Genomic DNA, 15,532 nt, shown 5'->3' with positions numbered 1-15,532 from the left:
AATCATAAATTAGGCTGATTCCTACTAGCTTTGTCTAGAATAAAAATTAATGACCACATGGCTTAAGCAAATACTACTCTTTCTCATGCCAGAATTACTTTGTCTGTTTTGATAAGAGAAGTCCAAGCATAAATAGTTCTATCATGAATATCAAGGTTTATATTTTAATCTAGTAAAGCCTGAAGGAGGAAGTTGGGAAGAAGAAAGAGACAGAAGATAAGATAGAGCAAAGAAAAAGAAAGATAAAAAATACTTTAAAAAAAGACTGTCTAGGTAGCAGAAGACAAAGTTATTTACCTACCCATCTTAGTATTCCCTACCAAAACAATACAGAACAGCAAAAGGGGGAAATACACACACACACACACACACACGTATTATCCATAGGGATCCATTGTAAAAATTTTAAAAACAAAATTCCGAACATATTAACTGCAGATACTTCTCCAGTAAAATAGTCAGGAAGCAGAAGAAAACTGCAAATCAACATTCTGAAGAGAATTAAATATACTCAAACAAGCATTTGAGGATATGAAAACCAACTTGAATCAGAACTACAAAAACAAAAATCGAAATGGCCAAAAAAGGGAGAAATGAAAATAGATGTGTTGGGCTCAGGGAAGATCTGGAAGATGAGGCAAACCATAAAACAGACTCTTAACTATAGAGAAAAAACTGAGGGTTGCTAGAGGGGAGGTGGGTGGGGTGATGGCTGACTGGGTATTAAGGAGGGCACATGTGATGAGCACTAGGTGTTGTATGTAAGTGATGAATCATTAAATTCTACTCCTAAAACCAATATTACACTATATGTTAACTAACTGGAGTTTAAATAAAAACTTGAAACAAAAACAAAGTAGAAGAAAGACCTGGAAGAAAAGGATAAAATTATCTCAGAAATGAAATTACAAAAAATAACAGGTTATCTACAGGATGATAGACTGAAATGCAAATCTAACAAGTGGTTTTGAAGAAGGCATAGAATCAACCAAGAGAAAGCAAATGAGATAAAGAAACAACTAAAAATTGATCGAAGGAGGGGTGCCTGGATGGCTCAGTCAGTTAAGTGTCCAGCTCTTGGTTTCAGCTCAGGTTGTGATCTCAGGATCATGAGATTGAGCCCTGTGTTGGGCTCCATGCTCAGCGGGGAGTCTGCATGGATTTTCTCTCTCCTTCTCCCTTTTCCCCTCCCCCCCACTAAAATAAATAAATAAAATCTTAAAGAAATTTGGTCAAAAGAGAAGTAGTAGAAATAGAAGACTGACAAAGAAGGAGTAATAATAATAGTATTAGCAGAATCTCTGAAAAAGAAAAATAATACAAATGAACTCACCATAGGAAATACCCCATTAGTAATTGTTACTGGAAAGAATCATTGACGGGCATTAAAACTATTGACAGAAATTATAATGATAAATAGGAGATATGCAGTGTGTCAAAGTGTCTCTTCACAATATACTTATTAATTACAGTGGAAAAATTAGTGCCTTTACAATGGAGAAGTCTGGTAGATGCCACCTCAGCCAAGTGATCAAGGTTAACATTACCAGTAATAAGATATATGAACATCACGGATGCCCTGCTAGAACGCACTAGGAAGCGCACCAACATCAATTCTGCATTACTCATTAAAACTATGCAACTTCAATAATTGTGAGAAGACACCAATTTCAGTTGAAGGTTACTCTACCTGTGGAGTAACCCTGTCACTGTGGAAAATGTCAGTCGTGAAAGACAAAGATTGGTAATTGTCATGATTGGAGGAGCCTAAGGAGACTTGATGACTAGGTGCAATGTGTGACCCTGGATGGGATCCTAAACCAGAAAATGCCATTATGGAAAAACTGAGACTTGATAAAGGTCTTAAGGTTAGTTAGTAATTTTATGTAAGTATTAATTTCCTGGTTTCTATAATTTCATTTTGGTTATGTTAGATATCATTAGGAGACGCCATTTGAAGGGTATAAGGGAACTCTATACTGCTTTGTATAGTACATACTTTTTTTGTCTGAAGTCATTTTAAAAAGGAAAAGCTAAGAAAATAATCTCAGTGATGATAAGCACTATTTTTGCTTTGTGATGTTGTTATGTTCTATAAGAATACCATAGCACATGTGATAATTCTCTATATTTATATTTGTACATAAATATATACTATATGTAAAATATATATAAATCGTCATATATGCATATATACAGATACATATGACTATGTGAAATCATATCAAAACATTTTTCTCAATAAAAGATATTCTTTAAAAAGTTTCTCTTTTGTTTGTAAACATGAATATTAATGTCTTATACATGAAATGAATGTCTACTTATTAATCATGTTTACCAATACATGTTTAAAATAACATGTTATAATGACTTTTTCACATATTCCATGAAACAGCATTATTTGAATTATTTAAATCATTTCTGCCATGTTTCCACTATTATTAGTTACTTTTTGGGTCATCTAATGAGATTGTCTGTTTCTCTCTGAATTATTTAAGATATAGTATTTTTGAGTCAATCCATGAGGCTGCCCCTAAAAGTTTTATTCTTAGACTTGGAACTAAATCATTAGAAGTTACAACAATTTTCTTTTTAAAAATGTACTTGAAATTAAATGGAAAAGTTTGGCGGAATTGCGAAGCCTCTTACTGTATTGTTTTTAAAGTAGTCTTCAATAGGTTTGCTTATCAAAGAATACCCACTCACAATTGAAAATAATGATCAATAACCTATCTTAAATTCATTTGTCTCCTTTTAAAATTGCTTCTGCTGTAAGAATTTATAGTTATCAAAACTAACATTGTCTTACTAAAACTAATGATATAATGTATGGGGATAATATAAGAATAAAAAAATTAAAAAAAAAAACTAACATTGTCTGAGATCTCTTCAATCTAATATGTATTTCCCAGACAGACCTTCAGTGTAAAAAAATGAATCAAGAAACCACCTCAGAATATGAAGTTGATAAAACAAACTTTTTTCTTCTTATTTTGTTTTTTTTGACTGAGGGGTAACCAAGGCCTATATTATGTATCAGACATTTCTTACTTTAGAGGAAAATACCAAAATCCAACAGACTTTTTAAAAACTTTTCATGCCAGCGATTCAGAATTATGTACACACTTCCAAAGTGGGATTGTTACTTAGAATCATGCCTTTGTGCATTGATTTGACTGGACTACATAGATCCAAATCATCCTCTGACCTTTCTCCCTATTCTGAGGTTCTGATTAAAGCAGAATGGCTTTAGGGAAACTTTACAGTTCCAAATAAAAGTCTCCCCATTTTTGTGGAAATGAAATGATGTCTGACAACAGGTCAGAGATAAAATGAGAAAGCTCCTGTTCCCTGAAGTGGTCAGGTCCAGTGTATGCTCCTCTGTAATAGCTAGAGATAAATCTGTCAGCAGGATTTTATTTTCCTTGTCTCTAAGTCCATACAACTCCCTTTGCAAATATTTTTTTTTCTCATTCACAGAGCTGCAAATCAATATTTACTTTTGTTGGAGAAATGTATGTAGTGTATGTGACTTAGTTCCCTAACTCAAGTATGCAAGAGAACACAGGTGGGGAATTCTCTCTCACTCACCCATGGGATGTTTATGTGCTTCTGGGAAAACCCAGCAAGTTCTAATCTCCAGTCTGTCATGCTTGTTGCTGCTGGCCTTATCATTCAAGTCCACAACTTCCTGGAAGAATACTGGCTCATGGATCCCATACCACATGCTGGCATGTGATGCTTTACTACCTCAGGAAGAACCAGGGGCCAGGGTATAGCCTCCCTAAGTTTGCCAAAATTTATCCTCTAGGTGTTTCACCATCACACTGGACTGATGTCCAGAATCAGACATGAGAAACCCAGAGACCTCTAACTCCTACTTGGCCTAGGGAAAACCTCCCTTTCTCCTCTTACACCTGCAAAGGTTGAGGCTCTCCCCCTTCCTCTGCAGTACACCAAGAACATTCTCTCCCCTGAGTTTAAAGAATAGAAGGAAACATTTAACATTGAAGCTTTTGCATTATACCTATAAAATTCCAGAAACAAGAAAACACTAAGACCGGCATGGCCTAGAGGAAGGGTAAAGGGTAGGAATAAGCGGGGAGAATACCCTAAATAAAACGAAACTAATATCTTAAAAATTCTCTTGCTGCCACTAGGCAAATAATAATTTACTATGGGTCTGGCCAGATGAATATCAGGAAAACATATTACAATTGAGTCTTAGGGGGAAAGTTAGTACTATTTTGTTACAGTGATAGAAATCTGATTATTTGCATCCAGAGAGGCAGAAGTTCTATAAAGTATGTACTCATTTCCATATATCATCACTTTGTTTATCTCAGATGCTAACTTCTCCCAAGCAAAAGAGACCTCTTCCCCATTCTGGGAACTCCCTAAATGCAAATCCGTTTCATTTACTTCACTCTTTCTAGCTTACATGTGTGTACTCATGCTTCTTCTCGAAGCCAAGGGCAGACTCCCCAAAGTTATGATCCATGCTTGCTGCACATCTGTAGTGGTTGCAGTCCTGAGCATAGTGCCAGGCACACACAATATAAACTTAAAGAATTCACTGGAATTGAACAACATGAGCATTTAACATATGCAGATGCAACTATACAGACTGAGGAAAATAGTAAAAAAAATAATGCATAGATTGAAGCTATTTATCCGGCCATTTCACTTGCTGGACATTCAGACCCACTTGTTCTTAATTCCCTGCAGATTTCAGCCTTTTGTGTCCCTGACTGTGGTCGTAATGATTGAAAACATCTTGTGACTACACATACAACAAGTGCCGAACTAGAACACAATCTTCTGTGTAAAACTGACTGAAGGAAATCTGCCTGTATTGAGTTTAGGGAGTGATAATACCATGGGGAAACTTATGGCATCCTCAAGGGTAATGCTGATTATGAGCAATGTTCATATCATGCCATGATTGTTGAACCCAGTTATTATGTGTGGTAGATAGTTTGTATTGAGTCTGTCAGCCTCCTTTCTACCTATTTTATCTTTGGAGAGGCTGGAAAATTTGAGACCACAATCCCCAGACTCTCTTGCAGGCAGGTTTGAATACACATTAATTTCTGTGAGTAGAAGAACATGTGCAAACCCAGATTCCATGTGTGAATAGTTCAGATAGAAGTCATCTTCCTTCTGTGGGATCACTGGAACTCCTTGCAGCAGCTGGATGCTTCACTCTAGTGCTGAGATTTCAGTTTTCGGATTGTGGTGGTAAGGCCTTTAACACTCAGGGTCATTGCTACAACAAAATGTTCTTAAATTTCACAGGCCAGAGGTAACTCCCTGACTTGTGCCACTCTATCCTAACTATTTTATAAGCATCCAATTCTGCCTTTCAAATGGGTAGGAGTTTTCCAAGAACCTACCTACTTCCCTCCACCAGAAGGCAGTTTGAAGTGCTGACAAAGAAAAATAATTAAGACGTGTATGTGTGTGTGTGTGTGCGCGTGTGTGTATGGTATAAATATGTGTGTATTTTTTTTTTTAAAGATTTTATTTATTTATTTGACAGAGACACAGCGAGAGAGGAAGCACAAGCAGGGGGAGTGGGAAAGGGAGAAGCAGGCTCCCCGCAGAGCAGGGAGCCCGATGTGGGGCTCGATCCCAGGACCCCGGGATCATGACCTGAGCCGAAGGCAGTCGCTTAACCAACTGAGCCACCCAGGCGCCCAATATGTGTGTATTTTTGATTCTACATCATACAGTGCCAGAGGAATAAGGAAACTGAAAAAGCATATGACCACCCCCTCTTTCAATTACAGATGAAAAAACTAAAGTCCAAAAATGTTTAGGCTTGTCCAGATTTAAACAACAGTGATCTATAGCCAAGGGGCTACTACCCAAGTCTTCTGGTCACATGTCAGGAAACTTTCCACTGTGTGACTTTGCTTCCAAGAGATTCAAGAAGACTATCTACTTAAAATCATTGCTGATTACTGTGTTCTATTCTCTCTCTCTCTGTGTTGATCTCTCTCCTCCCATCTCTTTGTCTTTCTCTCCTACTCATTAAGACAGAGTCCAAGTAATTAAAACTCAAATTTGGTGCTTATACTTACAGAACAAAAAATATGTTTGTATATGTGTAAGTGTACTTCCCCATGTGATACGTCAAGAATATGGTTTAAGTTTAAAAATTATTTTAACCCAGTCATATTATTTAGATACCATTTGGAGAGTACCAGTCAACTTAGGGGTATTATCTAGGTTCTAACACTTTATTAATTTTGTGACTTGGGAAAGTTTCTTTACCTCTTTGGGCCTTGGTGCAATCATCTGTAAGGTGGAGTAAATACAAGAGTGATTAAATGGGGCTTTCCTGAGTATTAGGTTATGCTCATGTGTTACAAGCACCCCATCTGCATGAGACCCAGTATTGATCTAGTGACACTGGGTTTACAAGTTCTGGGGACACAGAAATATAGCACTCTTGGCACAGACATTGGTTTTCTCATGATTAGTAGAAGCAGCTGTGGGGCCTCTTTGAGCAGACATATTAACGATTAGAATTTTGAAGAAGGGAGGGAGGACAGGGCAAGTTCCTCCTGGTGACTGTAGATAAAACAAAGATTGATAGACACACTGAAAACATATCATTGTGGATCCCTAGATATGGCTAGGAAAGTGCTAAGGGTTTCTTACCTTGCTTAGAAGGAGAGATACTATCGGGGCGCCTGGGTGGCTCAGTTGGTTAAGCGACTGCCTTCGGCTCAGGTCATGATCCTGGAGTCCCGGGATCGAGTCCCGCATCGGGCTCCCTGCTCGGCAGGGAGTCTGCTTCTCCCTCTGACCCTCCTCCCTCTCATTCTCTCTGTCTCAAATAAATAAATAAAATCTTTAAAAAAAAAAAAAAAAGGAGAGATACTATCAAGATAACAAGTACAGTATTTGCATTATAAACTTAAAACATTGATAACAAAGTGGCATGTAATTTCCATTAAATAATTGGTATGCCATTTGTAAACAGCTACTGTATTTTGTCTTTCTAACATACAGGAGATTTTGCCTCTTCCCCATGGGGGACAATTCTTTGCACAACCAGTTTCTTTAGTGAGCAAAGCTTCAGCAATGACTAGGTTAAGAGGTGCTATCATCCTGGGATGATTAAAGACCTAAAGGAAGTCATTTGCATCACTCACTGAAAGACAATATTAGGAGCTATATATTTTATAAAAGATCCGGACACAGACATTGATTTTGCGGAGGACCACCAGAGTCCACATTCTGTCCTGGGAAAGCAAAATTTAGAGCCATTTTTTAAAAAGTTAATTAAACCCACTGATGTATGACCAGTAAAAAAGTGAGCATGTCAGAATGCTGGTATTGCAAGAAGGCACTCTGAGAGATCAGACTTCATGACTGAAAGGGTGTCTATGAATGGTGCCAGCACCTGCCCTCATCTCTCCGGAGAAGCCCAGAAAAAAAAAATATATATATAACCAGAAAATATGGGGAAGTCTAATGGCAAAATGTAACAGAATGTAACAGAAACATCACCGAATAAGGAGCCAAGGGGACTGGAGTCCTCCCCACCCCCAATTCATTTTATTTAAAAACATTTACTAAGCACCTGAAATATACTAGGTACTGTATCAGCTCTGTGACATAGACATACAGCCCTCAGGAAGAAAAACAAGGCCTCTGATTTCAATGAGTGGATATTCAATAGGCTCTGGTTCTCCTCACTATGTGTTCTTCATCAGGTTGGTTCTCCTCTCTGAGCCTCAGTTTCCTCTATGATCCACTTTTGTCAGAACCCTGGGAAATGGGACATGCAAAATGATGTACAGATTTGGAGGAAGGCAATGGAGAGATGATAAATTTGATTTGGGGCATATTGAGTGTGAAGTTCATTGGAGGACCCTGGCTTAGAACTAGGGATGGAGACAGAGATTGAACATGGAGAGGAGCTGAATCCACAGGGTAAGTTTTAATAGCCCTCTTCCAGAAGGAGGGCTTACATGGGAAGGGGCCATGGGAAAGAGCGCAGAGGAAACAGTAGGCTAGCACCCTGGCCATGTTACCGCCCTGTCCTCGCAACAGCTCTGTGAGGTTGGGGGCTCCCCTTGTTCCTGTTGTAGAGATGAGGAAATCCAAATGAAGCAAGACTGAAATGTCAAAGATGACATGCTCAGTAGCTTGTGAAGTTCACCCCAGTTTAACTCTATAGGCTGTGTTTCTCTTTCTCCATCACGTGGACTCTCCTAGAGCATATGAAGGAAGCTGCAAAAGAGGAAAACGTGCTTCCTGCTGGAGGAAATCTTGTGGAGTCTATGGAAAAGATAGCATTTGGGCTGGGTCAGCTTAGGCAAGGCAAGGAAGAACTGAATATTATAGGCCAAAATGCAGTATCAGTGGAATTAAAAGTTGAAAACTATAGAAAGAAGAGTAAGGCTGGAGCTTATGGTAGTAAAGAGAAGAACATTAAGAGTAGAAAGGTAGTTTGGAACAGTTTGTTCAAGACTTGGAATGTCAAGCCAAATATTTGATAATAGTCAAATGGCTGAGTCAGTGTTGAAGGTTTCTGAGCAAAGCAGTGATATACTCAGAGTTTTACTCCGTAAAGATTAAATTTCCAGGATTTTCAGGTTGACTGAAGTCCTTGGTTGACATCACTAAAGGACCTGGAAATTTGGGGGAAGGAACTTTTAATTCTGGTGCCTGGCTCATTTTCAAGGTTGACCCTTCTAGACTAATCCTATTGGTTTACTTTTTGCTCCTTTCCTCCCACCTTCCTACCACCCATCTCCTACAGTACATTAGACTTCTCCATTCCTTTAGTTAAGCCATAGAACCCAGCTCTGCACATCAGCGAACCGTGATAAACATCACTTCCTTTATTACTACATTGCACTCCGTATATCACCTTGATAAGCCTGGGTCCCTGGAGCAGAGCAGCTCAGACGCTGCCTCTCAGATGTCAGAAAATACTCTTTAAACTTGCATTTTGCCTTCTCCCTACCCTCAAGGCCACCCCAGCAAAACACAGGCTCTCTCTTTTGATATAGAAAAATTCCTGGGGGAGGATCTGAGCAAATGGCTCCAAGAGCAAATGTCAGGATGTGGTTTTTCCCATCTATTTTTATTTTCATTTTCATTTGAAGGTTTCAGAAAATATGGGGGGGGGGTGGAAATAACAGCTCCTCATTTTCATGTCTTTCTGGAGCTATTCCATCACAATGATATCCAAATGCCAATGGGTCCTGAATACTTTTTAAAAGGGAAACAATGTCTTTGATCTCTGATAACATGTTTGTGGATCCAGATGAAGGAAAACTGCTCTACGGTGAGCATCTATCTCTACAAACAGTGGCATAATAAAGTTTACAATGGGTCTCAGAACTGGTCCCTCTCCAAATGACAGGGATATCTTTTCTCCTGATATCGGGCCTATAGCACTCTCCTCCTAATCCAGAAGACTATATTGTTGCTGCATTGCTTTTTTGTTTTTGGTAAATATTAGAAAGAATCAACTTATGTCTTCTACTAAGATACTAAATAAGGCTCTGTGCGTTCACTTTAAAAGCAAACTAACAAAAATGAATATACAAAATAGTGTTTATTCTTTCTCACATATATGTCAACTATGTCAAGGTGGTTCCTAATTGTTTTACTGATAGCTGGGCACTAGATTTAGTGCCTATCTAATTAGATACATTCTACTGGAAGTCTAAATATGAGGTATTAATGGTTCTCTTTCTGTTACACTTTAAACAATAATCAAGAGGTTGGGTATGCTTGAATATTTCCCTCAGGGCTATTCACTGGTAAATTTGGAGATGATCTAAATCTCATAAGTGATTGTAACAGAATATCCCAAGAATGTAGGCTATATAAAATGTTTAATTTATTGTAAAATATACTGCCTCTCAATATTTTTTTTAAAAAGTAGCCTATTATAGCTTTGACTAGCTGCTGCTTTTATTAGAACATTCAATTAAAAAATGCTGTCTATGTTAAGACTCTCCGAAACTCAAATTGTTAGAATTAATTTTCTGTTAAAATGCACATCTAAGATTTACTCTATCTATGGACAATTATTTTTTATTAGAAGTCTGCTAGAACACATGATGCCTTTTATGGGTTAGTTATTAGCCTGTAAACAGTGCATAGTATGTCACTTTGGGGTCAGGGAAGATACGTATAAATTATGGATGGCGAACATAAGGTGAAACACAGTTTTTTTAACAAGAAAATGCTCGTGCCCCCCTCCCATATTGTAAATCAACCTGGTGTTTAGCATTTCCCTAAAATGAAACTAGAAATATTTCCTTCGCCAGTGAAATCTGAAGTCTCATTTATTTTAGACAGGCTCACAGGATCCTGAACAAGAGGGTTCTATTCTGAATAGACTACTTACACAGAGGATGGTCCTAAGAGAGACTGCCCATATGCAAAGCCCAGAGAAAGCCAGCTACTTCAGGAATTACATTCATTCTTTCCCCCGCTTATCTGTAAACCCAAATGGCAACTACTCCCAAGGGTTTTATATCAAGTTGCTTTTATTATGCCCATAATATGAACCTCCCGGGTTTGCTGGTAGCTCATCCTCATTTTATTTCCTTTGATTATTTAATCATTCATGAAAGCCCCTCTTCCCTCCAGTACTCTCTGATTCTATAGAACCTGATAATAGAAAGAAGTATTTTATAACATCCGGTGAGAGACTTCATAAATTCCATCTGCTCTCAAGACAGCTCCTAGTTTAAGATGATCAGGATGTTTTGCCAGCATATACAAGACTCTGATTCTCACTCTTCAGAAGGTCATTTAATTGAAAGTGATCCCACGTGTCTCTGGTTTGCCTTAATCCTAATTCTGCCCAGAATTTTCTTTTAATTAGATTTCAGCCAGTATGCAGATTCTGAGATTAATCAGTGAAACACTGCTTTGTTGGCAGGAAGCACAAAAATCCAGGGATGATCGCTTGCATTTGAGCACGGTTTTCACATTTCATTTTTGTTACAATCTTGACTCTAATGCTCCCAGATTTATTTTAGGACTAGGTTTATTCTCTGTAAGACCCAAAGTAATTTTCAAATATTCTGTTATTTACAAGCATCCACTTCTACCTCTACGTTCCTCTCTTTACTCCCTCTTCTTGCTTCCACCTCCTGTTCTCCCCTCCTCTGTGTGTTGCCTTTGCAATCAATGATCATGGTTGCCAAAAATTTCGTATGGAACATGCCAGAAAACATTAGCATGCAACTTTAGTGGAGAACAAAGTTTAAACCTCATAGCTGCTGAAATATTGCTATTAATTACTGATATTTTTAAAAAATCATGTAGGAAAAATTAATAAAATCGATGGCAATAAATAAATGGCCATTTTCTTATCTGTACGTCATTTTTTTTAATGCATAGGGAGGCTGTTTGCAGCTCCTCCCCTAAAGCATATTCCCCCATAATCTGGTCACTGTCCTCCTTCAGGAATGCCAGTAGGGATCGAGAAACTTATCCATAGCTACTTTCGCAGGCTGGGCATTATATGAGGTTATGCCAAGCTCTAAATCTGTGCCTATTTCCTGAGACACAGTCCTAGAATTGTTGACACTGTTGATCAGATTAGATGGAAATGTGGCTTATAGCAACAGCACATGTTAGTGACAGATAAAAGCCTCTTTATGCAGCAATTTCAGCATTGAGTCCTTTATAAAACAAGGTGTCTGTGTGTTGTGATAGGGAGTAATTAAAAATGAAAAGGCTGTCTACGATGAATGTCTTATACATTTTTCATTTTTCAGAAATGAAGCTCTATGTCAATAAATAACTGTGCAGCTGTGATGGTAGCTTTTTGCAGTGTGTGTGTGTGTGTGTGTGTGTGTGTGTGTGTGTGAGCATGTGGGTGTATGAAGGAAGGGGAAGGAAACAGATAAATTGAAAGAGATTGAGAGAGAGGGGAGCACCGGAGTGGGGAGAGAGTGAGACAGAGAGAGAAAGAGAAGAAGAGAAGTAAAACTACTAATAAAATGTAACAATAGCAACAAAAAATATGTGTAATACTTATTTAGTGTTTAATATATGTCAGATAAGGCAGGGTTGAGACTAGGTGAGGTAAGTGCAGTACTTAATTCAGAAGCATTTAAGAAAATGCCAAAAAATAAGCATCAAGATAAATAATTTTTTAAAAGATTTTATTCATTTATTTGAGAGAAGAGAGAGAGGGCATGAGCGGGGGCGGGGGAGGGACAGAGGGAGAGGGAGAGGCAGACTCCCTGCTGGGTGGTGAGCCCGACATGGGGCTGGAACCCAGGACCTGGAGATCATGACCTGAGCCAAAGGCAGACGCCTAACCAACCGAGCCACCCAGGCGTCCCAAGATAAACAATATTTTAAAGCAAGATTTTAAAAAATCAAAATTGATGCCAAAAATGAAAAAATGTCAAAATTATAAATAAAGACAAGTTCAGTAGTAAGATGCTAAACTCTTTGCCTACTTTGTCTGGTTTAATACCCAAACAACCACATGGAGGTGATATTATTGTTGTACATATTTTACTGTTAAGAAACGAGGCTTGGGCGCCTGGGTGGCTCAGTTGGTTAAGCAACTGCCTTCGGCTCAGGTCATGATCCTTCGCCCTCTGACCCCCCCCCCCTCATGTTCTCTCTATCTCATTCTCTCTCGCAAATAAATAAATAAAATTTAAAAAAAAAGAAACGAGGCTTAAAGTAGTGAAGAGGTAAAGAAGGAAGAGTGATGCAATAGCTTGCTGCCCCCCCCCCCCCCAGATTAGGATTCGTGTTTGCTAGGAAAGGAGTTCGAAGACACACACAGGTATGTGTCACCCACTGTCCACTGTGCTCTGGGCGGTGCAGAGGGATCTAAGTAGGACTGGGTGTCAGATACAGAGAGGAGCTGTGGCCACAGGTTGTGGAGCTTTTCAGCTGCTGATGAGGATGAGGTGGTCTTGCTATGACTTAGTGGATCTGTGGTCTCCAAGCCCTTTCCCTGCACCTCGGCTTACAGGGCTGGCAGAGCACCGGCCCCTCCCCAGACATGTCTAGGAGCAGGAGTTGAGGCATCACTTGCAGCTGTGTGGTCACAGTCTCCCTGTCTCTGGTTCTTGGTGACAGGTTCCCGTCCCATCCCTGTGTGATACAGCTACATGGTTCCGGAGTGATGCACTATCTCCCAGCCATGGCCGTGGTTGTTTGCTGAACACTCCCAGCAGTGGCCAGCTTCCATGGAGCAGGTTTCAGTTCTCAAACGGTCCTGCTCTGTAGGAGACCAGCTCCCAATCTGGGAGGCCATCCTTCACGGAACCCATCATTCCCTTAGCCTTCAAGTGTTAAATGTATTCATCCAAGTCCACACATGCAGGACATTTGCAAAGTGAGGATTCAAATCCAGGTCTGTGAGGTTCCACAGCTCAAATATTTAGCTCCTATGTAGTAGTCACATCACTCGTTTATTCCTTCAGAGCGCAGTGATTGAAGCTTTAACTTATGCCAGATCATTTTCTAAGTTCTGGGGACAAAACAGTCAACACAACAGTGACCATCTTTGTCTTCATAAGGCTTATTAGTTAAAGGATGAGGAGCATAAATCTTTATGATTTCGGAGCACAGGGATTCTTTCAGTGGGTCATCCCCAGGTTTATGTCGTGCAACATGCTGTAAAGATGACCAAAGAAAATCACTACTGTGCTTAGAATGGAATCCAGACCAGACCTCGGCTTCTGGGGCTGTGCATTGGGGGACCCCTCTCTCTCTCTCATTATCATTTCAAACCAGAGTCTCCCGTGCTCATTATTTTCCAGCCACTATAATGGTCTTGCTTTAGTTCCTCAAACATAGAAAGTTACTTCCTGCCTTGGGAAATGCTCTTCTCTTGAAGAGTAACATTTCTCCCCAGGCTTTTCTCCTCTCACTTTCACACCATTTGGGTCTCAGTTTAAGTCTATGTGCCCAGAGTGGCCTTCTGTGACCATCCTAGGGAAAGCAGATGACTACCCCCATCATTTGAATTCTCTCTCAGCCCCTCATTGTTTCTTTTTTTTCTTTTTAATAGCACTAATTATGATTTGTAATCATTGTATTTATTTATTTGATTTTCCTTGGTCCCCTTAACAGAAACAAGGGCAGGAAATAGGTTTGTCTTGTTTACTATTTTATCTCCAGGAATTTATGCAGTGCCTTGTGTAGAAGTGCTCAGTAAATGCCTGCTAAATGTGTAAATTAAACACTGATAATTATAGTAATAACAGCTACCATTTAACCAAGATTTAGTCTGTGCTAAGCCCCTCTGTAAGTGTAACAATTCTTGAGGTAGAAGCTATTTTAATAAAAATGTCTTATTTTATAATTATAAAATAATAAATCCTCAATGGGAAGAAATGCAAATAGTGCAGAAAATCTGTTTGCATCTAAATCCACTCCCCAGATATATAACCTCTGTTCATAATGTGCTGTATATCCTTGTCAGTATATTCTATGGCCATAAATATTCTGACTCCTCTGTGGCCCTAGGAGTCAATAACTTCACATTTCAGAGTGAGTCTCTTGACCAACAATGGAGAACTTGGAAGATTTGAACGAGCTAGCTGGTTATGAAGCTTCAACCATTGACCACCCATCTCCATCCTCCAAGACTTTGAAAAAGCCAAGAAAGGAGATGCTGGAGTTTAGAGAAAGGATTTCATTGGAGAAAACTGTTGGCTCTGTGAATTCCCTCTTTGTGTCTTGAAGGGTGGAAGGGTTAATTTGCTCTCACCTCAAGCCTCCTCTCAAGGAGAAAATCAAAAGTGGCCCTTGTAGAAATTTGGGGAGGCTGTGTTTGAGAAGCAATCAAATTTTTTAAGTGGCAGAACAAATGTATAAGTTTTCACTTGATAAGAACTACAAGTGAGAGAGATGGGGCCCAGCAATGTCTGACAGAGTCACTGGGAGGACCAAGGAGCCCTCAGCCTAGAGAAGCCCCAAAACACCACAACTCCCTGATGGAGGTACTTTTCTGTGAGTCAACAGAGCTGTAGTTATGAGATCTTCAGTGGTAGGTGTTTCTCAAGAAGCTACAGAGGCCCCCAGAGAGGAGAGAATTAGCTTTAGATATGTACTTGGTTCACAGAAAACAAATGGCACTTGCATTAATACTGGTCAGTAAGACCTTTCCTTACGGCTTCCCTGCCTCCTTCTAGAAGTGGAGGTAGAAGAGAGGAGATTTTCCAGTAAAGAGAGAAGATAATACCTATGCAAGCATTTCCCCATGCAGGCTTCCTCACTGGGAGAGTTCCGTCTGCAGAGGGGAGAGGTACCAATGGAAATGAATTTCAAACTTTGACCACTACATGGCATTGAACATTTTAATTATTTAAATGAGATTTTTCTGGCAATAAGAAAGTAGTATTTTCTTTGAGAGTGATTGAATAACCTATGGAGCCTACTCAATATTACATTTTGATTTAGACATATAACCTCACGGAGGAGGGAGGTTTAAATGGGGGAGAGGAATGCAATATTTTCCTATTGCACCTGGAGTCCCATTTAATTTATCTATGAGGTTATA

General features: G+C 39.2%; 1 long non-coding RNA gene across 1 annotated transcript in view; it reads left to right on the top strand.

The window, feature by feature from the left end:
- Positions 1-2,190, top strand: part of LOC118025993 — a 152,388-nt gene extending 150,198 nt beyond the window's left edge. The window contains exon 3 of the long non-coding RNA XR_004683441.1: positions 1,473-2,190. This is a non-coding gene — a long non-coding RNA (uncharacterized LOC118025993). The remainder of the gene's footprint in view (positions 1-1,472) is intronic.
- The last annotated feature ends 13,342 nt before the right edge of the window (positions 2,191-15,532 follow it).

This window comes from Mirounga leonina, unplaced genomic scaffold (genome assembly GCF_011800145.1).
Source record: "Mirounga leonina isolate KUSES-001 unplaced genomic scaffold, KU_Mleo_1.0 Mir_114, whole genome shotgun sequence".
Lineage (NCBI taxonomy): Eukaryota > Metazoa > Chordata > Mammalia > Carnivora > Phocidae > Mirounga > Mirounga leonina.
Note: the sequence above shows the minus strand (reverse complement) of the source record. Positions and strands in the feature narration are given on the sequence as shown.